At 39.3% G+C, this 26251-nt stretch overlaps 1 long non-coding RNA gene across 1 annotated transcript in view; it reads left to right on the top strand.

Moving 5' to 3' along the window:
* LOC109549842 (uncharacterized) overlaps window positions 1-26251 on the top strand; it is a 298308-nt gene that overhangs the window by 117731 nt on the left and 154326 nt on the right. Inside the window, exon 4 of the long non-coding RNA XR_002176206.3 lies at window positions 14842-14920. This is a non-coding gene — a long non-coding RNA (uncharacterized lncRNA). The remainder of the gene's footprint in view (window positions 1-14841; window positions 14921-26251) is intronic.

Raw genomic sequence — 26251 nt, 5'->3', positions numbered from 1 at the left:
GAATAAAATTAATGGTGTTCTATACACTCTGGTAATTATAGAAAATTTTTGCTAATTTATTGCTTTTGTTTGCTTCTCCATACAATCATCTGAACTTCTGACCCATTTCAATTAAGTTACAATAAAATTAGTGTTTCTGTTAAAGTACTTGGAGCTAATAGAATACAAATTGTTTCTTCCGTAATCAAGGCTACAGTGTTGCCTGGGGAGGGTTTTTTTGGTGTATGTGTGGGGGGGGGGGCGGGGTGGGGGGGAAGTTATTTGTAATTTCAGACGCGGTTAGACTCAATGGCAAATACTCATAATTTACATGTACATTATTATGCCTTTCATCTTATGGATTAAATTTGTTTGAATTATTTGAGGAAGAATGTGAGCATTGACTTTATACTGTGGCTTTATATAAAATTCATTGAAGGTTTAGAAAGTTTGGAGACTTTGAAAATGTACACCATGCTATGAGCGGAGGAAGAAGAATATTATTCCCCAATATACGTGAAGTAAGAAGGCACTGAGTTTTCATCTGTAGCATAAATGAAATGCTCACTCCATAAAAGGCTATTAATAATTTGAGGCCATCAAGGAAGATAATCATCTGACTACTGTGACAGAGTGAAAGAGTGGTAGAAGCAGAACTGAGTCAAGGAAGAGGTATATTACAATCGCTTTCCTTTATAATGAGAACAGATAGCGTCCAGTTTTCATTTAGATATAGCTATTGGAATATACTGGGATAGGCCCAATTACTATAGATACATATTTTCAATAGAGATGATTTGTTAACCATAAATCAATGGATTCAATTGTCATACTTCTATAAGACTTTAAATGTAAGCATTTATAAATCAGAAAAAACTAGATTATATATTTCACTGTCATCATGGCTCATATCAAATACTTATCCGTTTTAAAATATATGTATGCATCTAGAGTGACCAAGTGATTCCCTCTCAAATACTGAGTATGCCCAATATGACAAATGTAAAAAAGTCTTATTAAAGAAGACCTTGAGTAACACATAGAGTGAACTTACCCCAAGCTGAGTTTATCAGAGCCTGCAAGACCATAACCATTAGAATGATGGTTCTCAAGCTTGAGTGGTCATCAGACTCACCTGAAGGCTCATTCAATCCATATTGCTGTCCCCCACCCTCAGATTTCCTAACAAGTGCCCAGGGAATGTTGATGCTGCTTTCCAGGGACCCCATTTTGAGAACAACTGCATTAGAAGATGCCTAAGAGATTTTGATAAAAGATTTTTCTGCCTTATTCCAGTTTTCACTTGACTAGATTTTTTTCCTTTTCTTTTCTTTCTTAAGAAAAGAAATTAATTAATTAATTAATTTTTGGCTGCGTTGGGTCTTCGTTGCTGCGCACAGGCTTTCTCTAGTTGCAGCAAGCAGGCTCCTCATTGAGGTGGCTTCTCTTGTTGCGGAGCACTGGCTCTAGGCACGCGGGCTTCAGTAGTTGTGGCGCATGGGCTTCCATAGTTGTGGCGCACGGGCTTCAGCAGTTGTGGTGCACTGGTTTCAGTAGTTGTGGCTCACGGGCTTAGTTGCTCCGCGGCATGTGGGATCTTCCCAGACCAGGGCTTGAACCCATGTCCCCTGCATTGTCAGGTGGATTCTTAACCACTGAGCCACCGGAAAAGTCCTAGACTTTTTTTGTCTGTGTAGCTTATCAGAAAAAAAAAAAAAAAAAAATATATATATATATATAGTAACATCACTATAAGATACAATCTGCAATTATTTGCACACTGTGTTTTACATGACAACAAACACGTATAATGTATATTTAAAACATATATGGTTTTATAGCTCTCTTTATTTCTCACTAATCAAAATATAGCTTTTTGCCAGATTGGTCTGAATTCTGTTAAGCTCGTAAATACCTTAGTGATTTTGAATTTGAATTTGGAGATGGTGGTTAGAAAAGGATTGGAAGTTGAAGGAAAATCTCTAAGGAGATACCACAGTTTTTTCTCAGGGTGATCTTAATGACCCGTCATCGGCTTTTGCAGAGAGAATTGGAAAGAAAAATTCATAAGAGGTCTTAAAGATATCAGATATCTTGAATAGTTCTGTCCTTTTAGAAAATGCTTCAGCATTGAGATGTTCTAATATCTGAGACTGATGCTACTTAAAATTAGTTAAATGTCAATATGTACTTTGGTTCAACTCATCTACGTTTGGGTGTCTTTCCTTTAAACTATGCACTTTCTAATCAGCCCTCCTCAATCCAATCTTATTGTCTATAAAACCCTGTCTGGCAAATGGGTTGACGGGAGCAGATGTTAGGTGAATAACTGTGATACATCTCTTTGAGCTGCCCACTCTTCCCTGCTGTGGGCTGCTGGAATGTGAGCAAGGGCTCCCACTCTCTCCTTCTTTGGCTCCCACCTGCCCACACTTGATTAGAAATTTAAAAATGAGAGACCTTTACAAGGGGCAGGCTTCCTAGCAGAGAAGATTCCCCCAGTCTCCTCCCAGGAGTCTGTCTGATCTTGGTGGAGGGTGTCACTACTGTGGACGTGCCTTTGTGTATTAACTCTGCATCTTGTATTGTCTGGAGACAGACTCGGCAAACAGTTGAGGCTCCAAGTATTTGTTGGAAAATTGCCTCTGATTTTTTTCTTTAGTTCCAGCGTGGTTTTTGCATTTGGGGTGTGGCAAGTTAGCATATATTTCTGAAAGTTCAGCACCCTATGTCCACTGAAAAACATTTTTTTTGGTTGTCTCTTTTTTTTTTAATTTTTGTTTTTTATTGAAGTATGGTTGATTTACAATGTTGTGTTAGTTTCTGGCGTGCAACACAGTGATTCAGATATATATATATATATACATACATATATATATATGTGTGTGTGTGTGTATATATATATATATATATATATATATATATATATATATATATATTCTTTTTCAGATTCTTTTCCCTTATAGGTTATTACAAAATACTGAGTATAGTTCCCTGTGTTATACAGTAGGTCCTTGTTGGTTATCTATTTTATATATAGTAGTATATATATGTTAATTCCATCCTCCTAATTTATCCTTCCCCCTGCACCTTGCCCTTTGGTAACTGTAAGTTTATTTTATATGTCTGTGAGACTATTTCTGTTCTGTAAATGAGTTTGTATCTTTTTTTTTCACTGAAAAACATTTTAATCTTTATTTGATCAGTAACTACAAAGGTGTGATGGTAGTGGAATTGTAGGTGTATTCTTAAAGTATGGATTTAAGAGGTGGATATCATATTCACTGGGAGATTGCAAAAGGTTCAAAAAGGAGGTGACTCATATGCAGGTTGAAGCATGCGGTTGTATAATTACAACACATGTACCTTCATAACGTTGCATTCATTTTTGAATTTGTATGTATAGGCATTCAACGCATACTGTTCTAAAACATTCTTTTTTGACTTAAAAGTGTATCATGAATATTTGTCCAACTTGGTCAATACAGATATACTTTATTCATTTTAATAGTGGTCTGATTTTTTGTTGTATGGCTGAATTCTAATTGTTTTAACCAATCTCCTGTTGACAGACTTTTGTTATCTCTATTCATTGTTATAGCAAATGATACTGCAATGACTGTGTGTGTGTGTGTGTGTGTGTGTGTGTGTGTGTGTGTACACATGTAGGAGTATATCTATGAGATTGATTCCTCAAAACTAAACTTTCTGGGTTGACATGTATGCACATTTGGAATTTTGAGTTATTGTCTAATTGCCCTTTAAAATCCTTATACTGATTTAGAATTTCACCTACATTTGAGAATGACTCTTTTCACCCCCTCACAGATTTATAAGACATTCTAAGTGATAATTCGTATAGACTAGATATTTTGATTTACATTTATCTAATCATTATTGAGGTTGTCATCCTGTATGTTTATTAGTTATTTGCTTTTTCCCATAAATTTCCACATTGTAACTGATTTTTAGAAAAATTATTTTCATAAATGATATTCTAATAGCTGTAGTTTTGTTTTTCATTTTCACACTGCTAAACCTCTGGAACCTAGTTTTGAATAAGGCATGAGGCAGGGGTCTAGGTTTACTTATTTTCCAAATAATTAGCAAATTCTTCCAATACTAGTTGTGGACAAAATAATTAACCCACTCATTTGAATTGTCACCTTTATAATATTAAAAATTCTCTTATGCCTAGGTCAGTATCTGTATTCTCTTTTCTTCCATCTGAAGAAGAAACTTCCTTGTTGGCTAGTTTTCTGTGTGGCAGGAATTGTGAGGAGTGCACATCCTGCACAGAAGAAATAGTCAGTGCAAAGGCTCAGGGCCATGGGGCAAGTGCTTTGTAAAATGCAAAAATTTTAGTGTGGTTGGAGTTTTAAGTTTAGGAAAAAAAATTACAAACATTATTAGGAAGTCCCAAGCGAAACTAATGAAAAAAAATACTGTAAATAAAACAGCACTCTCCAACAGAAACGTAATATTTATCCATTTCCATTTGTTTTAGATCATACATACTTGGCCTATTTCATCCCTTTGTTATTTTTTTATAGAAGGTCAGTATATTTAAGTACAACTTTTTAATGTCTTTGCCTTTAACTCATTATTGTTAGCTTCTCAAAGTAAACATTTTTTTTCAGTTATATTTCAGTAGTTTTCCTCTCTCTCCTTGGGAAGAAGAAACACTGAGAAAAAAATGTTCTGGGATTTTGGTTTTGCATCTAATCTTCCTGAACTTCTCAGTTTCTTCCTTCATTCCTTCCTCCCTCCCTCCCTTGCTTGCTTCCTTCCTTCCTTCCTTCCTTCCTTCCTTCCTTTCTTTTGAGTTCAAGCAGAACCTAAACATAAGATCATATGACAGCGGGAGAGAGGGCATACATGCAGACAGAAATTATGTTACAATCTTTGTCATCAATTTTTCATCCTTAATGTTGACTTTTTTGTAAAACAAATGTAAACATAGTATCTTGCATGCTGACACGTCCAAAAGTTTCCTTTTACTCCTAGATCTTTCCATCACAGTTATCAAATTTAATTCGAATAAACAAAAAAAGCCCAACGCACAGCTCACTTTTTTTCTTGGTGAGAACATCATTCTCTTTTTACTCTCTCTTTTCCTGTTTCCCTCCTGTCAGGTATCCAGATAGCTGCAGGCAAGAAAAACACTTTCAAAAGTTATTTTGACTTAAATCAGCATCACTTCCAAGGTTTTACCATTAAAATGTAATTAAAATGTCATAATACTTACTTTTAAATTGCTGATTTAAATTCACATATCTCAGTGTAGTCTAAGTTTTTCAAAAACATCATGCCTCCCTACACCAAACAGACAAAAAAAAAAAAAATGTTGTGTCAGATTTACTAATAAAATCAACGTACTGTTCTACAACTCCAAAATATTCACTGAAAGAAATTTAAGTTCCTTTTCTGTTGAAAGTTTGAATGTTTAAAGTTATTTCCTTACCAACATCACAGGTATGGTACACAGATTCCTGGGAAAATAACGTAAGAGGAATGTGAGAGTATGCTATTCATGATTGGTAGCTTCAAAGCCCTGCACTAGAACACTATGTAAATATGCCAAATTGACTGTTGCAGAATAGACAACTTGTTGTGAAATTTTGGACATTTTCCACACCCAGTGGTGCCAGACCCTGGAGGGGGTGGGCATTCTGGTCCAGGAGCAAATAAACAAGTCAATAGAAAAACTAATTGTTTGAAAGACTGACCTCTGAACAAGGGTATCTCTGAGCTCCCCAAAGGGTCAACTTGGATTTGGGAAATATTTCAGTTCTCCCTGTGACACGTAAACTTGGGTGCTGATCAAAGTGCTTTGTTTTGGTATCTAAAAGCTCAATCTCTGAGACTGTGCCAAAGGTTTTGCTGTCATGATGTGTGGGGTATATTAGCTAGCGCTGCTAGCTTGAGAAATCCACATGTTGTTCTAAAGCAGAGAATTTGCTTCTTACCGTTCTCCTCCCTGGTTCTGTATAATGAAAAATTCGTGACAAAAAACTGTTCTTTTTTTGTTTGCTAATAGACTTAGAAAAGAATCAGGGAGCAGCCCTCTTAGTACTGAGGTACTTGGAGAGCCCAGGGAAGACAGTGACTCTGTTGAAATAAAAGAAAATTATAAAGAAGACTCCACGAAGACCACTAATGTGAGTCCCAAACAGTTGAGTTGCAGCTTAGGTTGAATGTTTGGGGGTGTCTGACACTTGCTTTTCACATTTCTATTTATAAAAGGGAAGCGAACAGGCTGTGATGTTTCTTGTTTTCTGGAAAAGTATTAGGAACTTGTTAATTATGGTAGAGTGAACATGGCAGGAAAAGGAAAAATATAATTTTAAGTATAATGGTGCACGCTGGAAACACAGATTGGCAAGCATATGGGGTTCTGGCATCTGGACAGAAGGCTTCGTAACCATCTGCTTCTCAGAGGTTGTTTTGGCAATTTTTGCAACAATTCCAGTGATTCACAGGTCTGGGCTAAGGATGTCAGAAAGCAGCTAAAGAGGGCACAGGTACATAGAGGCAGTTACTGGGTTTTCGGTCCATACGTTAGTTTCAGTGTTGAGTGTTGTCACTTTAAGATGGTCTATGTGCCAGTACTTCATTGTGATGGCAGCAGATGTTCCTTCATGCTAATATTTTTTCCCAATTTTATTCACCCAGTGACACTCATTTTTCGCCTCAGAATTAATTTGGTATATTGCCTCCGCTGGCTGTGGAGATGTGAGGAATATGTGAAGGGACTCGTGTTTTTGTGCTGCTGTTGGTTCTGAAGCGTGGAGACCTAATGAGTAACCTCCAACTCTCCTTGACTTTCTCATTATACCAATGTTCCCTGGGGATTTTGAGACTTACAGCATGTTACTAATAGTGTGATGTCATGTAATATTCTAATAAGAACTCACATGCATAGAAAGTCATTTGACACAGGACCTTTGTGGTTAATCGTAAAGCAAAATATTAACTAGCATGACACATTATAAATTGAAAATCTATGTCAGTCTTTTTTAATTGAAGTATAGTTGATTTACAATGTTTTGTTACTTTCAGGTATATAACAAAGTTATTCAGTTATATCTATCCTTTTTCATATTCTTTTCCATTATAGCTTATTACAAGATATTAAATATAGTTCCCTCTACGATACAGTAGGTCCTTGTTGTTTGTCTATTTTTTTTTTCTTTTTTTTGTGGTACGCGGGCCTCTCACTGTTGTGGCCTCTCCCGTTGCGGAGCACAGGCTCCAGACGCTCAGGCTCAGTGGCCATGGCTCACGGGCCCAGCCGCTCTGCGGCATGTGGGATCCTCCCGGACCGGGGCACGAACCCGTGTCCCCTGCATCGGCAGACAGACTCTCAACCACTGCGCCACCAGGGAAGCCCTGTTTGTCTATTTTATATATAGTAGTGTGTATTTGCTAATCCCAAACTCCTAGTTTATCCTTCTGCCACCCTTTTCCCATTCTGTAATGTAAGTTTGTTTTCTATGTCTGTGAGTCTGTTTCTGTTTTGTAAATAGGTTAGTTCATTTGTATCATTATTTTAGATTCCACATATATGATATCATATATTCCTCTTTGTCTGGCTTACTTCACTTAGTATGATAATCTCTAGATCTATCCATGTTGCTGCAAATGGCATGATTTCATCCTTTTTTATGGCTCAGTAGTATTCCATTGTGTATATATATATGCCACATCTTCTTTATTCCTTCATCTGCTGATGGACACTTAGGTTGCTTCCATGTCTTGGCTATTGTAAATAGTGCCACTTATGAACACTGGGGTGCATGTATCTTTTCAAATTAGGGTTTTCATCTTTTCTGGATATATACCTAGTCTATGTCATTTTTTCATTATAAAAATACTAGTTCTTGAGCATTTACAATGTGTCAGGTAATAGGATAGATGTTTGAAATGTAAGATTGTCAATACCAGGATGGGAGTAGAAGGGCTGGTGGTGAGAATGAAAAAATGGGAGTGGGAGAGCCCTCTGCAGGACCATTTGGCAGTGTCCCTCAATGTCCTAAATGCATGTGTCCTATGACTACCCAGCCCTACCTCATTCTTCTTCTAAGACTCTATCTGTCCTTTAGAAATATTATCACATACTCATACGGCTATATATGCTAACCACAAGATTATTTTTAATGGAGAATAATTGAGAGCAACCTAAATGTCAATCAATAGAAAAATGGTTAAATAAATTTTGGAAATGCCATACTATGGAATATCATATGCTATTTTAAAAAGTGAGATTGATCCACAAGGACTGACATGGAAAGATATCCATGGTCTATTTTTAAGTTAAAAAAAAAAAACTTTAGAAGAATACATACAGCATATTCCTACTTCTTTGTAAAAACCAATATTTATTTATTTAAATGTGTAAATGTATAGAAGATATGTACAATGGACCAAGTGTTTGAACCCTTCCAAAATTCATATTTTGAAACCCCAGTCTCCAGTGTGATGGTATTTGAAGGGTCTTTGGGAGGTAATTGGATTTAGGTGAGATCATGAGGGTGGTCACGATGGCATTAGTGTCTTTATAAAAACAGACCAGAACCTCTGCCCCCTCACCCTCTATTGTGGAGGAAACAGTGAGAAATTGGCCATCTGCAAGCCAGGAAGACGGTACTCACCAGAAACCAGCCATGCTGGCACCCTGATCTCAGACTTCCCAGCCTTCAGAACTGAGACAAATAAATATCTGTTGTTTAAGCCTTCCAGTCTGGGGTATTTTGTTACAGCGGCCTGAGCTGAGATGATATGGAAGGATTCTAGGTAGACTCTAAATACCATGTGATTACCTCTGGGGGTGAGATGAGGTGGGCAGAGGGAGAAAGTCTCCTTTTTTCAATATATACTTCTTTATTGTTTGAATCTTTCTCAAATATCCATTATATTCGTAGAGGAAGGAAGGCAGGAAGGATGGAAGGGAGGGAGGGAGTTAGGGAGAGAGGGAGGGAGGGAGAGAGAGAGGGAGGGAGGGAAAACACCACTGTGACGTTCCAAAGTCCATGTTGCATTTTTAGGAGTTCTGTTCACCCATTTGCAGAATATTGAATATCAGCTTCTCAGGCCACTTCTTCCTTGGATGATCTTAAGAATAAAACTCTTGTGTCCTCAGCTCCTCCTATGATAAATGGGCTTTACGGGAGAGCATGTTGTGTTTTGTGAAATATTTTCAGATGTATTGCCGAGGAAGACGTAAAACAGGATATTCAGTTGGAATTGGACTAAGTTCCTGTTTTAAGGAATCAGTTTCTAGAGTCACGCGTCTCTCGTCTATTATGTCTCTTTCCCTTTTTTCCGTCTAGATTAAGCCCTAGTGGAGCCCTCTAACACAGGTCACTTCTTTATCTATTAAGCTGAGCCATCAGTGATTACCTGTTTCCTTTTGTGTCAAAATGTTTGGCCTTAATTTTCTCTCCAGACTATATGTAGATGATTTAATTTTTTTTTTTTTTTTTTTTTTTGCGGTACGCGGGCCTCTCACTGTTGTGGCCTCTCCCGCTGCGGAGCACAGGCTCCGGACGCGCAGGCTCAGTGGCCATGGCTCACGGGCCCAGCCACTCTGCGGCATGTGGGATCTTCCCGGACCGGGGCACGAACCCGTGTCCCCTGCATCGGCAGGCGGACTCTCAACCACTGTGCCACCAGGGAAGCCTGATGATTTAATTTTTATTTTGACCTTGTGAGAAATTCCAGAGGATACCTTTGGTTCTAAGACATCAAGAGAACCTTTCAGGATTTTGGTGGTTGCTATAAATGAATCAACCATTAATAAAATAAACTGAGTAGAAAGATAACTTATAAAACAATAGATGTTATTGCTCTTTGAAAAGCCAAATCATAGTCTACAAAGAGAAGTGCTTCTTTTGTAAACTATTATGTTTGTTTTATAAAAATTAATACGGGATCCTGACACAATACATACAAAACTTTCTCATATATTACTGTTCATTACCAGAAAATAATCAGGAACAATCAAAATAACTTTGAATATTTGTACAGACTATCAGTAATGGGGAAAAATATAGTTATCCATAAAAGAATCCAATTATGTGTTTATTTATTTAAAAATTTTTTAATTGAGATATAATTGACATGTAACATTATATTAGTTTTGGGGTATAACACAATGACTCCATATTGGTGTATGTTGCTCCATGATCACCACAATAAGTCTAGTTAACATTCATCACCTCACATAGTTACAAATCTATTTTCCTTATGATAAGAACTTTTAAGATCTATTCTGTTAGCAACTTTCAAATATACAATACAGTATTATTAACTGTAGTCACCATGCTGTACATTACATTCCCATGACATTTAGTTTACAACTGGAGGTTTGTACCTTTTGACCCTGTTCACCTATTTTGTCCATCTCCCACTCCCCCACCCCACCTCTGGCAACCATCAATCTCTTCTCTGTATCTATGAGTTTGTTTTTGTTTAGATTCCACATATAAGTGAGAGCATACAGCATTTGTCTTTCTCTGACTTATTTCACTAAACATAATCCCCTCCAAGTCCATCCATGTTGTCACAAATGGCAAGATTTCCTTCTTTTTTTTTTTTTTTCGTACGCGGGCCTCTCACTGTTGTGGCCTCTCCCGTTGCGGAGCACAGGCTTCGGACGCGCAGGCTCAGCGGCCATGGCTCACGGGCCCAGCCACTCCGCGGCATGTGGGATCTTCCCGGACCGGGGCACGAACCCGTGTCCCCTGCATCGGCAGGCGGACTCTCAACCACTGCGCCACCAGGGAAGCCCGATTTCCTTCATTTTTATGGTTGAATAATATTACGTTGTGTGTGTATCTATACACGTATAGTATAGAAACAAACAGTTTCTTTATCCATTCATCCATCAGTGGACACGGGTTACTTTCATATCTCGGCTACAGTAAATAATGCTGTAGTAACATGGGGGTGCATGAATCTTTTTGAGTTAGTGTTTTCATTTTTTCCAGATAAACCCAAAAGTGGAATTGCTGGGTCATATGGTAGTTCTATTTTTAATTTTGGAGGGAAACTCTATACTGTTTTCCCTAGTGGCTGCACCAATTTTCATTTATTTTTTAATAATTTTCTTAACAAACCAAGTCCTCAAAAGTATGAATGGCATTTATTGGGTTTTCTTCATTTACTTGTTGTTTATTAACAATGCATTAATAGTAAATTTAAGCCTACAAATGGTTTCAAAGTGGATGCTGATTATTTTGTTTCTTTATTATTCATTCATACATTGAGTTTAGGAAAGCCTGCCAGACTTGTCAGCTCATTTGCAGATAGTCTCCAGGGATGACCTTGACCATCAGGATTTAAGTAAAACTGCTCCAACTTCCACCACAAGACTAGGAAACCCTGTAAGAAATTCTGTTTCCATCTTAATATTTCAGGGTTCTTTGTAAGATTTAAATTTATCATTGTCTCCTCTTGCTCTACTTTTAGTGTCTGCCAGACTTTCAACTCTCGGGCATTCTGTTACCTTCATGCCTAGCATTGACCCACACTGGACACCTCCCAGATTGTTTCACCTTTCAAAGGTCCATCCTCACCAGACTGCATGTGCAGCCAACTTATGCTGGTGGTTGGGGAGTAACTCAAGAATAATTAGTTCATTAATGCCCTAGCTGCCTCTTGGAAATCCCTGTTCTCTGCTCATCTCCCTGGCTTCACCCACAGAGGGAGGACCACTGCATCCAGTCATCCTGTTGGGCATTTTCTTCTCCCTCTTCCTCCTTAGACCCTTCATCATGTATGATGATGTTAAGCTTCAAGCTGCCCTTGAAGCTTAAACTTCTTCTTACATAAACTCTGCTAAACAATTCAGTAACTTTTGTTTAACTTATCTGGCTGATGGACTGTGCCGGCGTGCTTCACTTTTTATATGTAGGAAGGAGTTTTTCTGAACACACAGTGTCCCAAAGGGAGAAAACGATCTCATTCTCCTAGAGGATGGGGACTCTAGTTATGTGCAGTTTTAAACAGCAATTTCTACCCTCTTGGCTACATTCTCTCTGTCTGTCTGTCTGTCTGTCTCTCTCCTTTCTTTCTCTGTTGCTCTCTCTTTTGTTGCTCCTCTCTTTCCATCTGTCTCTATTTATCGACAGACCCAACCATCTACACAGTATCACAAATGTGTGAGCAAGGGCAAAGCTCATATACACATGTACTCAAACATGACCTCAGCCGTCTCTGAGCTCACTTTTCCAAAAGGCGTGTAAGAAAATATCATGTGGGCAAGTAAGCTCTTGTAAATGTGGGGAAATTCTTATATGGATTGCTTCTCACATATGCCCCTCTGGATGATAAAGCAGAGGGATCCTATGAAGATTGTTTTACTGCTGAGTAAGTGGTAAATTATCAGAAGCCTTCACAGATTGATAGAGTTTTGGAGAGAGAGAGAAATAGAACCCCAAACTGAAATCCCTTTGCCACATGGTCACTTTACACCTCTGCTTATATACCTCTAGGAATGTAAGCTTCGTTCCTTTGCAAGAGAGCCAGTTTTATTTTTTCAATAGTCCTAATTATAAATGTTCCCTTTACATCGCATCAAAATGTGACTCTGTACCATCCACTCACGGGCCTTGGCTTTGTTCTATGGAGTCGCATAAAATAAGCTTATTCATTCTTTCGAAGAATAGCATTTCAGACATTTGAAAATAACTCTCATTAACTCCCTGAAGTCATCTCTTTTCAGGTTAAACACCTCTTTTTTTTTCAGGAATGTCTTTTATGTTGCAGCTTCCAGAACCCTCACGTTCCTCACTCTAGTGCTTTGGAGCCATTCCTTTGCATCACTGTACACTCTCAAAATGCCATATCCAGTTGAATGATACCCACAAAGCAGACGGATAAATGCTGACAGAATTTAATGTAACTGAGCCCATACACTATATTCAGTGCCGAGTCCAGAGAAACTATCCCATCTTTCATCTGGACATTACACTTTTATTAATGCAATATAAGATTGCATTAGCTTTACTGTAAATCAAATGGGCTTATCATATAACATGTCCTGATCATTTCCTCTTAATCTCCGTCCCTTTGCCTGAATCTGGACATCAGATTTCCTGAATCATGATGCAAAGTTTTACATTTATCCTCATACACTTCATTTTGTTGATTTCATCTCATGTTTTCACCTTGTTGAAATTTTGAATCTCTATCCTATCATCAAAAGTACCAGTTTTCCCACCACTCTTTGGGACACGTTTTTGCCTTTGTTCGAGGATTTGATTTTTTCAATGAAAGTCCACTGCAATGATGGAACCTGGATTTCTTTGTTTCTGGCTCTGACTGGCATTACAGGACCACATGTCTTTTGGGGAGATCACAGGATGTGATCACACCTGGTCCTACACAAGTACGGTCAGCCACAGTGTGGATCTGTGAAGTTGTCCTCCCCTCTCCCACCTCCTGTGGGCCTATTAAGATCTCCATACGGAAATTCCGACTACTATCGCCACTCAGTACCTGTGCGAGCATGGCCGTTGCCACCCGTTTCCAGGCAACAGGCACTGTGGTCTCTCCCAGGTCCTCCTGTCACTTCTGTTGCCCTGAATCACTAAAGGTGCTACATCTCTGAGTGTTCAGTAGCAAAATAAGGGGTGAATACATCCTTCGAACTGCAGTGTTTTATATGCCCCGGTGTCCAACCGCATTTTAACAGAAATTGCCCGTATCAGTCGGTTTTGTTTCTCACTGTGACAATGCTGCCCAACAAATAACACCAGAATATGTGTGGCTTACAAAAATCAGCGTTGAATTTTTACTTTTGGATTCATGGGATGGCTATGGCTCTGCTGGGCTCGAGTAGCATTGCCTGGGCTTAGGCTGCAGGTTGCGTTCAGACATAGGTTCTTATGGAAACGGCAGAAGCTCGAGTACTGAATGGAAATAAATGATGCCTTATAAGGCCTCAGAAAACACTGTAACTTTCATCCATATCCTATTGGCCCAAACAAGTCACGTGGCCAAGAAGTATATACTCCAGTCACAGTGGACCATGGCGAGGACAGGAAGGAAAGGAATCTTTGGAGACACATCTTTCATTTTGATACAGCCTTCTCTTTCATTCTCTTCTTATATACTACAGGAGTCTAGAGAGGGCAGCAAAAGAATCCCTTTGACAAATGCCATATCAGAATCACCTCTTCACCCTGAGGCATAGAGCTTTGTCACTGAGTCAAGCCTATTTTTCCATTTCAAGATATTTTGTCTTCCCGAGAGTGTCCTAATAAAGAGATGCCAGCAGGCCTGCTCCACCAGTTCCCCAGGCGTGTCCAGACCTGTTTGAAACTAGCAGTAGGTATATTTATGCTCAAGCTGAGGAGGGCTTTGCACCCTTTGATACCTTCTAAATCAACCTATTTGTGGAAAGAGGTGGGACTCCCTAGGGTACCACAGGAAAGCAACTTTTTTTCCCCTCCATCTGCCTCTTTTATCCAGCTCAGGGCACCAGTTTTCCCCCCAACTCTTTGGATAAAAAGTTGAGTAGATTCGTTGACTTATCTTGTCACTCTCAGATAATGGACTATCTTCCGTCGTTTTTGCGTATTAAGATCACTTCATTTCGGTAATTAACATGTTCAGTCCAATACGAGATCCAAACTCCAAACCTCTTTCTGTTTTTCCAGCTTGGCTTGGCTGTGGCTGCAGAAGCCTACCGGGTGGTGAGCACATGGTCAGCTTCTTCTCTATGTTCTTAAGTGTCTACCCCTCCCCCACTCTGTAGGCTGCCCTGACCCTCCGAGAAGGAAAGCAGGTAGGAGGAGAGGTAAGGGGCAAGGTTGACTAAGGAAATCTGACCTTGGTTTCTCTTGGCCTTGGCAGGTATTTAAAGCTGAAATTTTATCTCGTGCGGACATCTGTGATCGTCTTGCCTGAGTACCCAGATGAATCCCTTGATGTGGTAAGAGCCACCCCTGCAAATGGTTGCTTATAATGTCCTCCCACTCCCACCCCGACTCTGGCCTCTTTCTGCTGACATAGCCTTACCCTGGCAATGCCCAGGTAGACTGCTCTATAGTAGTGCTGGGCTGCACCCCGCAGGCCCGCAAGCTCTGTACTTGCCCAGCTTCAAGACTGAAGAAAGAGCCCGGAGTCAGCGAAAGAGACATTAATGGTTTAGTGGATAAGAGGATCTTAACACATCTGAAGCAAGGTCCTGGAGCGACACCCCATTGTGGGACAGACAGTGGGCAGGACATGGTGGCCGTCTTTGATCCCTTGGGGGAGGAGGAGGTTACCAGTTATAGGGGGAATTGATATCAGGTGGGCTCATCAGTTACCAGAGGAAGAAGCAGAGGGGTACACCCCTCACCACCCCTTTGATAAGAAAAATCACCTGCTGGGGCCTGGAGCAAGTATGTCAGAAGGTCAGTCATGTGTGTAGGGTGTAGGTGAAGCAGGCACTGGTCTCTCAGGGGATGTACAGAGAGCAAGAGAATAGCCACCTCGAGTGGCCTGACTCTACAAGTAGGCTTCACGTTGGGACTTTGGGAAACACACACACACATGTTTGATCTGCCATCAGCGGTACTGCAGGCATTTCCCAAATCCTACGTTTTCATCATTGCTGCAAAATGTTTCAGCTAGGACCTTGTCAAAAATGAGACACCATTTTACTGTAGATCTTAATTTCCAAAGGGCTCCTCTGCATCATCCCCAGGAAGCTCCTTGCACGTAACTGAAGGTCAAAGGAAAGGACTTCTTTTCCCTGCCCTCCCCAATAGCAGGGGGCACGGCTGGAGGGGAGGGGGTATGTGAGGTACACTGCCACAGCACATCGGCGACTTTCTTCAATGAGACGCTTTTGTCTTCTTCAACCATCATCTTGTTAAACCCTCAGGGTGGGTGTTGGCTAATGATACAGAACACGTTTTTGGTCCCTCTTTGGTAAGTCTTACTTAAGTTGTGTAGTATCCTCATATTGGAGTGTGAAGATACCTCCAAGGTATGGCAGCATTCTTTTTATTAAACCTAAGATCATGAACTCTTTGAACTTGAAGAGATCTGAACATCTCATTCATTTTATAAATGAGACAATCAAGTCTCTGAGAACTTAAGCAAATGTTGCAAGGTTACACAGCTTTCTGGTATTAAAGTACTCAAGCTGTGTATAATCTGTGGTCTTCATAACCTCTCTATCCTCAAATTGATCACCTTTAAAATGGGCTAATAATTATACAACAGAAGGTGGCAAGTCAGGGCTTACAGGAAAGGTTAAATGACTTCAAGTGTTGAAAGCTTTTAGCAGAATGTGGTACAGAGGAAGCACTCAGTGATGACCCTTTCTTCTCTTTTCTCTTTCTTCTTTCCTTCTCTTTTAACTTCCACTTTCTCCAAAGATTCATGTGTGCAATATTGAGTATACAAGCAAGAAGAACAAAAAATGCCATTAATCACAAATCAATTTGGCAAAAATCATCTTCACTGTTATAAAGCCTAGTTTTATCCTTTATACTTTAAAGTTATAAAGGTATATGTAACAGGAACTTCCAAACTGCAACATTACCTCTTCTCTGTCTATAACAGCAAATTATTTAAGAAAATCTAAATGTCCAAAAGCAAAGGAATGTTTAAAGGAATTAATGGACATCTGTACAATGAAATATGACATGGACACTAAAATCTCATAGACAAACATAGAAATGTATTAAATGAACAAAAAACATTTTTCAAAACTGTGGTATAGTGCGATATCAATTTTTAAAATAAACATTTTTATTTTTATTTTATTCACTTATATTTTATTTCTGGAAGGATAAACCTGAGGTTGTGAACCACAGTGGTCATCTTCTGGTTGGGAGCTATTGGTGTTTTTATTTTTATACTTATCTGTGTTTCCCAAACATTTGTACAATAAACTTTTTTTTCTTAAAGTACATGAAAAAGGGTGGGAGGTGATTGTGAAGCTGAAAAACAGTGTGAACTTTAGAATAAATGGGTTTTGTCAGAATTATGCTTTATTGACCAGAGGAAGACCTAACCTAACCCCACAGATATGCAGGAGGCTGTGCTCACTTATTCTCTGCCCAGGAGTGATGGTAGAAATGTCGAGAATAAGAGGCTCTTTCAACCAGGAGCAGATGTTCAGTCTGAGCACAAGCCTCCGAGGCTTCATATCATGCTTAGAAAACTGTTGTATAAAGATGGTAAATCTGACAGGAGAAGTAAAGGAATACTCCCAGTCAGTGATGCAGTTTTAAATGTCTGCTTTTCCAAAGAGGTTGATGAGAAATAATAGTTTCTCCACTCATTTCATTTTTCGCTAAAGAAGCCGAGATAGAAAAGTAAATGTGACGTAATAGAAAAATAGAAGGGACAACAGGCTGAACATACTGTTTTTTTTGATGTGCAAGGGAGGGACCGTTACACTCCCAGTGGGGAGAACTCTTCGGTATCACTCGGAGGGCATCCGTGTAACAAGTAAGTGTTCAAACACTCACAAAATGTCTGTGGGTGAATTCAGTGAGACTGCTAAAAAGGTTTGCAAATTTGGTACGTCACTGAAAGGCAGGAAGAAAATCTCTATCTAAAATTGAATTTAAAAATTTCTGACACTAAGAAAGGAACCAAGGATCAATGACAACTGAATTTCAAGGGATTTCTTTTAAAGATATAATGGTGGAAAAGTTGAATTTGTAATAAAATTCTTAAAACGTATATATCAAAGCTATTTACAGGCAAAAATAAAATTTCTTTTCTTTGGCCTTTATACATCTTGTGCGCATGTGTATGTGTATGTGGAGGGATGGTTCTTTGGGAGAGAAAAAGCAGAATGAACACCTGCTATTTTATAATCCTATGGAAATCTAAAATGGCATAAAATGAAATGAAAGATTGGTTCATTGGCTCATTATGGAAGAGGTTCAGACTTCGGAGCTCTTGAGACAGATCTTTATTCAAGACGGCTCAAGTCAGGCAAGTGTATCTGCAATATACAAACCACTCGTTTGTTAAACAATTCATCACACATGGGTCAGTTCCTGTTGCGAGGACCAATATTTACTCAGTGTAGAAACAGGTGGAGGCTCTATATCTTCTGTTTTGATCATGGTAATTAACTTCTGGTCTGTTGTCAAGTACCGGTCAGGGTAGTGTTATGATCCAAGATAAAGCAAGATTGACAAATTTATCCCTGGGTTAAACAATCCAAATAGCAAAAGGACATAGCAATGAGAATGGTGCTCAAGAAATCCAAATCTTGCCAAGAGTAGAGTTTATCTCAACCCAAGGAAAGACCCAGAGAAGCAGTCCAAAAAACCTCTACAGGGCTTCCCTGGTGGCGCAGTGGTTGAGAGTCCGCCTGCCGATGCAGGGGACACGGGTTCGTGCCCCGGTCCGGGAAGATCCCATATGCTGCAGAGCGGCTGGGCCCATGAGCCATGGCCGCTGAGCCTGCGCGTCCGGAGCCTGTGCTCCGCAACGGGAGGGGCCACAGCAGTGAGAGGCCCGTGTACCGCAAAAAAAAACAACAAAAAACCTCTACAGGTTGGGAAGGAGAGGGAAAAGGGCAGCTTAGCAGGCAATGATCACAATTGATGCAATGATGTTTAAATGGGCCCCATAACTACTAAAACGACACCTCATTCAGAAACCCATAGAGATACAGGCTTAAAGGCCAGGAAACTGCAACGCTGTGATAAAGCTCTCACTACCCATAATTGCTCTGCTTTAGCTAAAAGGCTGAGAGTGCATCAACATTTCAATTATTAGGCTAAATTGGTTAATATGCTTTCCAAATAATAAAATGGCTACAACTTTTCTTCGTATAGTACGTATAGTTCTTTAACCAATTTCAGATATAGGGAATTGAAATGACATCCCGTGTTAAATTCTCCTTAATATTCTCCTGACTTAGGGCATTCTTTTGTTTTGCACACTTATTATAGGAAACATATGTGTTGGCCACTGATCTGTTATAATAAGGGGCAGATGTATTTAAAGTGGACAATGCATTAGTTTCTATAGAATTATGTTCACATTTACGGTGATTAAATATTAATCAGACTCCTATATCCAGTGAAATGCTAGAGGGAAAATAATAATTTAGATGGTATTCTTAGCTTCTACCATGATGTCACTTATCAAAGACATCAGTGATATCAAACAATTGCATACAAAAATGACATTTTGCCCCTAAAGGAAAGCAAAGCTGTTTTAAAAGCTTTGTAAATGTTTTAATTCTGCTAAAAGTTCTCTGAGCCCTCAAAGAGAAAGAAGTAACAAAAACGACAAAGTATTTTTGATAACCATAGTCCATTTGGGGTCTTATTAGAGTACAACTGATTAGTAATAAAATATGAACGTATTACTTTTGGTTAACTGCATGAGTTTTTGATAGAGTCTAAAGACTTTTCCCTTTGCTTGTACAAAATGTGTTCGATAGTGGAGGAGAATTTTCTGCCACAATATATTTCTATCACTGAGACATAAATGGATGTTTTCAAGTTTTCAATAGAAAATACATTAATTCTCCAAGCTCTCAGATTTCAGGAAAGACTATAATTGCCAAGAGAAGAACAAAGAAAATATGAGATTTTCTACACTCTTAAAAATCCAAAGCTGTTTTGTTTTTTTTTTTAACATCCTTATTGGAGTATAATTGCTTTACAATGTTCTGTTAGTTTCTGCTTATAACAAAGTGAATCAGTTATATTTACACATATATTCCGTATCCCCTCCCTCTTGCATCTCCCTTCCACCCTCCTGGATAGGGAGGTCACCCTTCTAGGTGGTCACAAACCACAGAGCTGATCTCCCTGTGCTATGTGGCTGCTTCCCACTAGCTATTTTACATTTGGTATACATGTCAATGCAACTCCTTCACTTCATCCCATCTTACATGTCCCCCTGCCCATGTCCTCCAGTCCATTCTGTACATCTACGTCTTTATTCCTGTCCTGCCCCTGTGTTCATCAGAACCTTTTTTTTTTTTAGATTCCATATATATGTTAGCATTCAATATTTGTTTTTCTTTTTCTGACTTACTTCACTCTGTACGACAGACTCTACGTCCATCCACCTCACTACAAATAACTCAATTTCATTTCTTTTTATGGCTGAGTAAATTTCTATTGTATATATGTGCCACATCTTCTTTAGCCATTCATCTGTCAATGGACACTTAGGTTGCTTCCACATCCTAGCTATTGTAAACAGTGCTGCAATGAACATTATGGTACATGACTCTTTTGAATTGTGGTTTTCTCAGGGTATACGCCCAGTAGTTGGATTGCAGGATCGTATGGTAGTTCAGTTTTTAGTTCTTTAAGGAACCTCCATACTGTTCTCCATAGTGGCTGTATCAATTAACACTCCCACCAACAGTGCAAGAGGGTTCCCTTTTCTCCACACCCTCTCCAGCATTTATTGTTTGCAGATTTTTTGATGATGGCCATTCTGACCAGTGTGAGGTGATACCTCATTGTAGATTTGATTTGCATTTCTCTAATGATTAGTGATGTTGAGCATCATTTCATGTGTTTGTTGGCAACCTGTATATCTTCTTTGGAGAAATGTCTATTTAGGTCTTCTGCCCATTTTTGGATTGGGTTGTTTGTTTTTTTGATATTGAGCTGCATGAGCTGCTTGTAAATTTTGTAGATTAATCCTTTGTCAGTTGCTTCATGTGCAAATATTTTCTCCCATTCTGAGGGTGGTCTTTTTGCCTTGTTTATGGTTTCCTTTGCTGTGCAAAAGCTTTTAAGTTTCATTAGGTCCCATTTGTTTATTTTTGTTTTTATTTCCACTTCTCTAGGAGGTGGGTCAAAAAGTATCTTGCTGTGATTTATGTCATAGAGTGTTTTTCCTATATTTTCCTCTAAAAGTTTTATAATGTCTGGCCTCCATTTAGGTCTTTAATCCATTTTGAGCTTATTTTTGTGTATGGTGTTAGGAAGTGTTCTAATTACATTCTTTTACATATAGCTGTCCAGTTTTCACAGCACCACTTATTGAAGAAGCTGTCTTTTCTCCATTGTATATTCTTGCCTCCTTTATCAAAGATAAGGTGACCATATGTGCAGGGATTTGTCTCTGGACTTTCTGTCCTGTTCCATTGATCTATATTTCTGTTTTTGTGCCAGTACCATACTGTCTTGATTACTGTAGCTTTGTAGTATAGTCTGAAGTCAGGGAGCCTGATTCCTCCAGCTCCATTTTTCTTTCTCAAGATTGCTTTGGCTATTCGGGGTCTTCTGTGTTTCCATACAAATTGTGAAATTTTTTGTTCTAGTTCTGTGAAAAGTGCCATTGGTAGTTTGATAGGGATTGCATTGAATCTGTAGATTGCTTTGGATAGTATAGTCATTTTCACAATGTTTATTCTTCCAATCCAAGAACATGGTATATCTCTCCATCTGTTTGTATTATCTTTAATTTCTTTCATCAGTGTCTTACAATTTTCTGCATACAGGTCTTTTGTCTCCTTAGGTAGGTTTATTCCTAGATATTTTATTCTTTTTGTTGCTTTTAATTTTATTAATCTTTGCTTTTGTTTCCTTCATTTCTTTTTCATTTATTTCTGATCTGATCTTTATGATTTCTTTCCTTCAGCTAACTTTGGGGTCTTTTTGTTCTTCTTTCTCTAATTGCTTTAGGTGTAAAGTTAGGTTGTTTATTTGAGATGTTTCTTGTTTCTTGAGATAGGATTGTATTGCTATAAATTTCCCTCTTAGAACTGCTTTTGCTGCATCCCATAGGTTTTGGGTAGTCGTGTTTTCATTGTCATTTGTTTCTAGGTATTTTTTGATTTCCCCTTTGATTTCTTCAGTAATCTCTTGGTTATTTAGTAGCATACGGTTTAGCCTCCATGTATTTGTACTTTTTACAGTTTTTTTCCTGTAATTGATATTTAGTCTCAGCATTGTGGTCAGAAAAAATACTTGATATGATTTCAATTTTCTTAAACTTACCAAGGCCTGATTTCTCTCTTAATATATGATCTATCCTGGAAAATGTTCCATGAGCACTTGAGAAGAAAGTGTATTCAGTTGTTTTTGGATGGAATGTCCTATAAATATCAATTAAGTCCATCTTATTTAATGTGTCATTTAAAGCTTGTGTTTCCGTATTTATTTTCATTTTGGATGAGCTGTCCATTGGTGAAAGTGGGGTGTTAAAGTCCCCTACTATGATTGTGTTACTGTTGATTTCCCCTTTTATGGCTGTTAGCATTTGCCTTATGTTTTGAGGTGCTCCTATGTTGGGTACATAAATATTTGCAATCGTTATCTTTTTCTTGGATTGACCCCTTGATCGTTATGTAGTGTCCTTCATTGTCTCTTATAATAGTCTTTATTTTAATGTCTATTTTGTCTGATGTGAGCGTTGCCACTCCATCTTTCTTTTGATTTCCATTTGCATGGAATATTTTTTCCATGCCTTCACTTTCAGTCTGTATGTGTCCCTAGGTCTGAAGTGGGTCTCTTGTAGACAGCATATATACAGGTCTTGTTTTTGTGTCCATTCAGCCAGTCTATGTCTTTTGGTTGGAGCCTTTATTCCATTTACATTTAAGGTAATTATTGATATGTATGTTCCTATTACCATTTTCTTAATCGTTTTGGGTTTGTTATTAATTAAAAAAAACACATTTTATTGTGTTGCCTGCCTAGAGAAGTTCTGTTAGCATTTGTTGTAAAGCTGGTTTGGTGGTGCTGAATTTTCTTAGCTTTTGCTTGTCTGTAAAGGTTTTATTTCTCCATCGGATCTGAATGAGATCCTTGCCGGGTAAAGTGACCTTGGTTATAGGATTTTCCCTTTCATTGCTTTATATATGTCCTGCCACTCCCTTCTGGCTTGTAGAGTTTCTGCTGAAAGATCAGCTGTTAACCTTATGGGGATTCCTTTGCATGTTATTTTTTGCTTTTCTCTTGCTGCTTTTAATATTTTTTCTTTGTATTTAATTTTTGATAGTTTGAGTAATAGGTGTCTTGGTGTGTTTCTCCTTGGATTTATCCTGTATGGGACTCTCTGTGCTTCTTGGACTTGACTGACTATTTCCTTTCCCATGTTAGGGAATTATCTCTTCAAATATTTTCTCAGACCCTTTCTTTTTCTCTTCTTCTTCTGGGACCCCTATAATTTGAACATTGGTATGTTTAATGTTGTCCCAGAGGTCTCTAAGACTGTCCTCAGTTCTTTTCATTCTTTTTTTCTTTATTCTGTTCTGCAGTAGTTATTTCCACTATTTTATCTTCCAGGTCACTTATCCGTTCTTCAACCTCATTTATTCTGCTATTGATTCCTTCTAGAGAATTTTTAATTTCATTTATTGTGTTGTTTGTTATTGTTTGTTTGCTCTTTAGTTCTTCTAGGTCCTTGTTAAACGTTTCTTGTATTTCTTCATTCTATTTCCAAGATTTTGGATCATCTTTACTATCATTATTCTGAATTCTTTTTCAAGTAAGCTGCCTATTTCCTCTTTATTTGTTTGGTCTGGTGGGTTTTTACCTTGCTCCTTCATCTGCTGCATATTTCTCTGTCTTCTCATTCTGTTAATCTTATTGTGTTTGGGGTCTCCTTTTCACAGGCTGCAGGTTCATATTTCCCGTTGTTTTTGGTATCTGCCCCGAGTGGGTAAGGTTGGTTCAGGAGCTTGTGTAGGCTTCCTGGTAGAGGGGACTGGTGCCTGTGTTCTGGTGGGTAGGGCTGGATTTTGTCTTTCTGGTGGGCAGGACAGCATCTGGTGCTGTGTTTTGGGGTGTTTGTAAACTTAGTATGATTTTAGGCAGCCTTTCTGCTAATGAGTGGGTTTGTATTCCTGCCTTCGTAGTTGTTTGGCATGGAATGTCCAGCACTGTAGCTTGCTGGTCATTGAGTGGAGCTGGGTCTTAGCGTTGAGATGGAGATCTCTGGGAGAGCTCTCACCGATTGATATTCCATGGGGCTGGAAGGTCTCTGGTGGTCCGATGTCCTGAACTCGGCTCTGCCACCTCAGAGTCTCAGGCCCGACACCATGCTGGAGCACCAAGACCCTGTCAGCCACACAGCTCAGAAGAGGAGGGAGAAAAAAAGAAAAAATAATAAATAAATAAATAAAATAATTAAAATAAAAAATTTATTAAAATAAAAAAAATTTTTTAAGTAATAAAAAAAAGAACCAAACCAAGAAACAAATCCACCAATGATATTAAGCACTAAATACTATACTAAGATAAACATAAAAATGAGAAACAAGGCAGTTGCATACATCAAACCCCAAGTCTACATTTGTTCCCAAAGTCTACCGCCACAATTTTTGGATGATTCGTTGTTTATTCAGGTATTCCACAGATGCAGGGTACATCAAGTTGATTGTGGGTATTTAATCCACTGCTCCTGAGGCTGCTGGGAAAAATTTCCCTTTCTCTTCTTTGTTCGCACAGCTCCTGGGGTTCAGCTTTGGATTTGGCCTCACCTCTGCATGTAGGTCACCCTCTGGCATCTGTTCTTCACCCAGACAGGAGAGCGTTAAAGGAGTGGCTGATTAGGGGGCTCTGGCTCACTCAGGCCAGGGGGAGGGAGGGGTATGGAATGCGGGGCGGGCTTACGGCAGCAGAGGCTGGCATGATGTTGCAACAGCCTGGGGCATGCTGTGTGTTCTCCCAGGGAAGTTGTCCTTGGATCATGGGACCGCAGGCTGCACAGGCTCCCAGGAGGGGAGGTGTGGATAGTGACCTGTGCTTGTACACAGGATTCTTGGTGGCTGCAGCAGCAGCGTTAGCATTTCATGCCTGTCTCTGGTGTCTGCGCTGATAGTCGCGGCTTGGGCCTGTCTCTGAAGCTTGTTTAGGTGGTTCTCTGAATCTCCTCTCTTTGTGCACCCTGAAACAATGATCTCTTGACTGTTAGCAGTTCCAGACTTTTTCCTGGACTCCCTCCCAGCTAGCTGTGGGGCACCAGCCCCCTTAGGTTGTGTTCACGCAGCCAACCCCAGTCCTCTCCCTGGTGTCTGACCTCCGAAGCCGAGCCTCAGCTCCCAGCCCCCACCCACCCCAGCGGGTGAGCAGACAAGCCTCTCAGGCTGGTGAGTGCTGGTCAGCACCGATCCTCTGTGTGGGAATCTCTCGGCTTTTCCCTCTGCACCCCTGTTGCTGTGCTCTCCTCTGTGGCTCTGAAGCTTTCCTCCCCCCCACCCACCATCCTCGCCAGTGAAGGGGCTTCTTAGTGTGTGGACACATTTCCTCCTTTGCAGCTCCCTCCCAGAGGTGCAGGTCCTGTCCCTATTCTTTTGTCTCTGTTTTTTCTTTTGCCCTACCCAGGTATGTGGGTAGTTGCTTGGCTTTTGGCAAGTCTGAGGTCTTCTGCCAGCATTCAGTAGGTGTTCTGTTGGAGTTGTTCCACGTGTAGATGTATTTCTGATGTATTTGTGGGGATGAAGATGATCTCCACGTCTTACTCCTCTGCCATCTTGAAGCACCCCTCCCCAAAGCTCTTTAATTCGTGTTTTATCATTCAGATAAAGCCAGAAACTCCATATTCTCTGAGGTAATATTCTCACAGTTAGATGATAAGTTTTTGGAAAGCCTTACCAGATGCTGTGTTTCATATGTGTTTCAACAGGTGGTTAAGCTAATAAAGGGAGTTAAGTTCAGATGTAGTAAATTTCTTGTTAATTTTTAAAATTTCAATGCAGTACACCCTCCCTTTGAATTTTGAACAACCTAAAGTGATTCAAAATATTCTAGTGTATCAAGATTATTGTGCTTTTGAAACATAACTTTTCAATGTGAAATACATAGACCATGTAATAGTAATGTCCAATTTGAAGAGCTTCTCAACGTTGATCTCTATATGGTTTGTAGTAAATAGTGGGTAAAATAATACCTGGAAGACTGTAAGTCTGTGTTTCCATATTATCAAAAAGAAACTTTGAGATGAAGAACTACACACAGGAAGTTTAATGGGGAGTGAGATCCAGAACAACACCTGTGGGGAGTGAAGGAAGCAGGATTGTCAGCAAGAAAAGATGGAAAGTTTTCAGGAGTCCAAGTAGTACTGTCTGTTTTTCTCTATTTCATTCATTTGTTTCATTCTTTGCATCTCCTTTATTTGTCTTTCCCAAGACCTGGTTTATCTCTTTGTCCATGCACATGGCAAGAAGAAGATGACTGACTGACTGGTCCTCTTGTCCTCAGCTTACATCCCTTCTCTACAGATTCCTGGGGAAGGGAGAATCTGATTGGCCCAATTTGGATCAAGCCTTAATTTTGTTCCAGTCGTCTGTGGCCAGAGTTGCAGTGTCACATGTTTT

Source organism: Tursiops truncatus, chromosome 4 (assembly GCF_011762595.2).
Source record: "Tursiops truncatus isolate mTurTru1 chromosome 4, mTurTru1.mat.Y, whole genome shotgun sequence".
NCBI classification, from domain to species: domain Eukaryota; kingdom Metazoa; phylum Chordata; class Mammalia; order Artiodactyla; family Delphinidae; genus Tursiops; species Tursiops truncatus.
The sequence above is the reverse complement of the archived record's forward strand: the minus strand, read 5'-3'. Positions and strand labels throughout refer to the sequence as shown.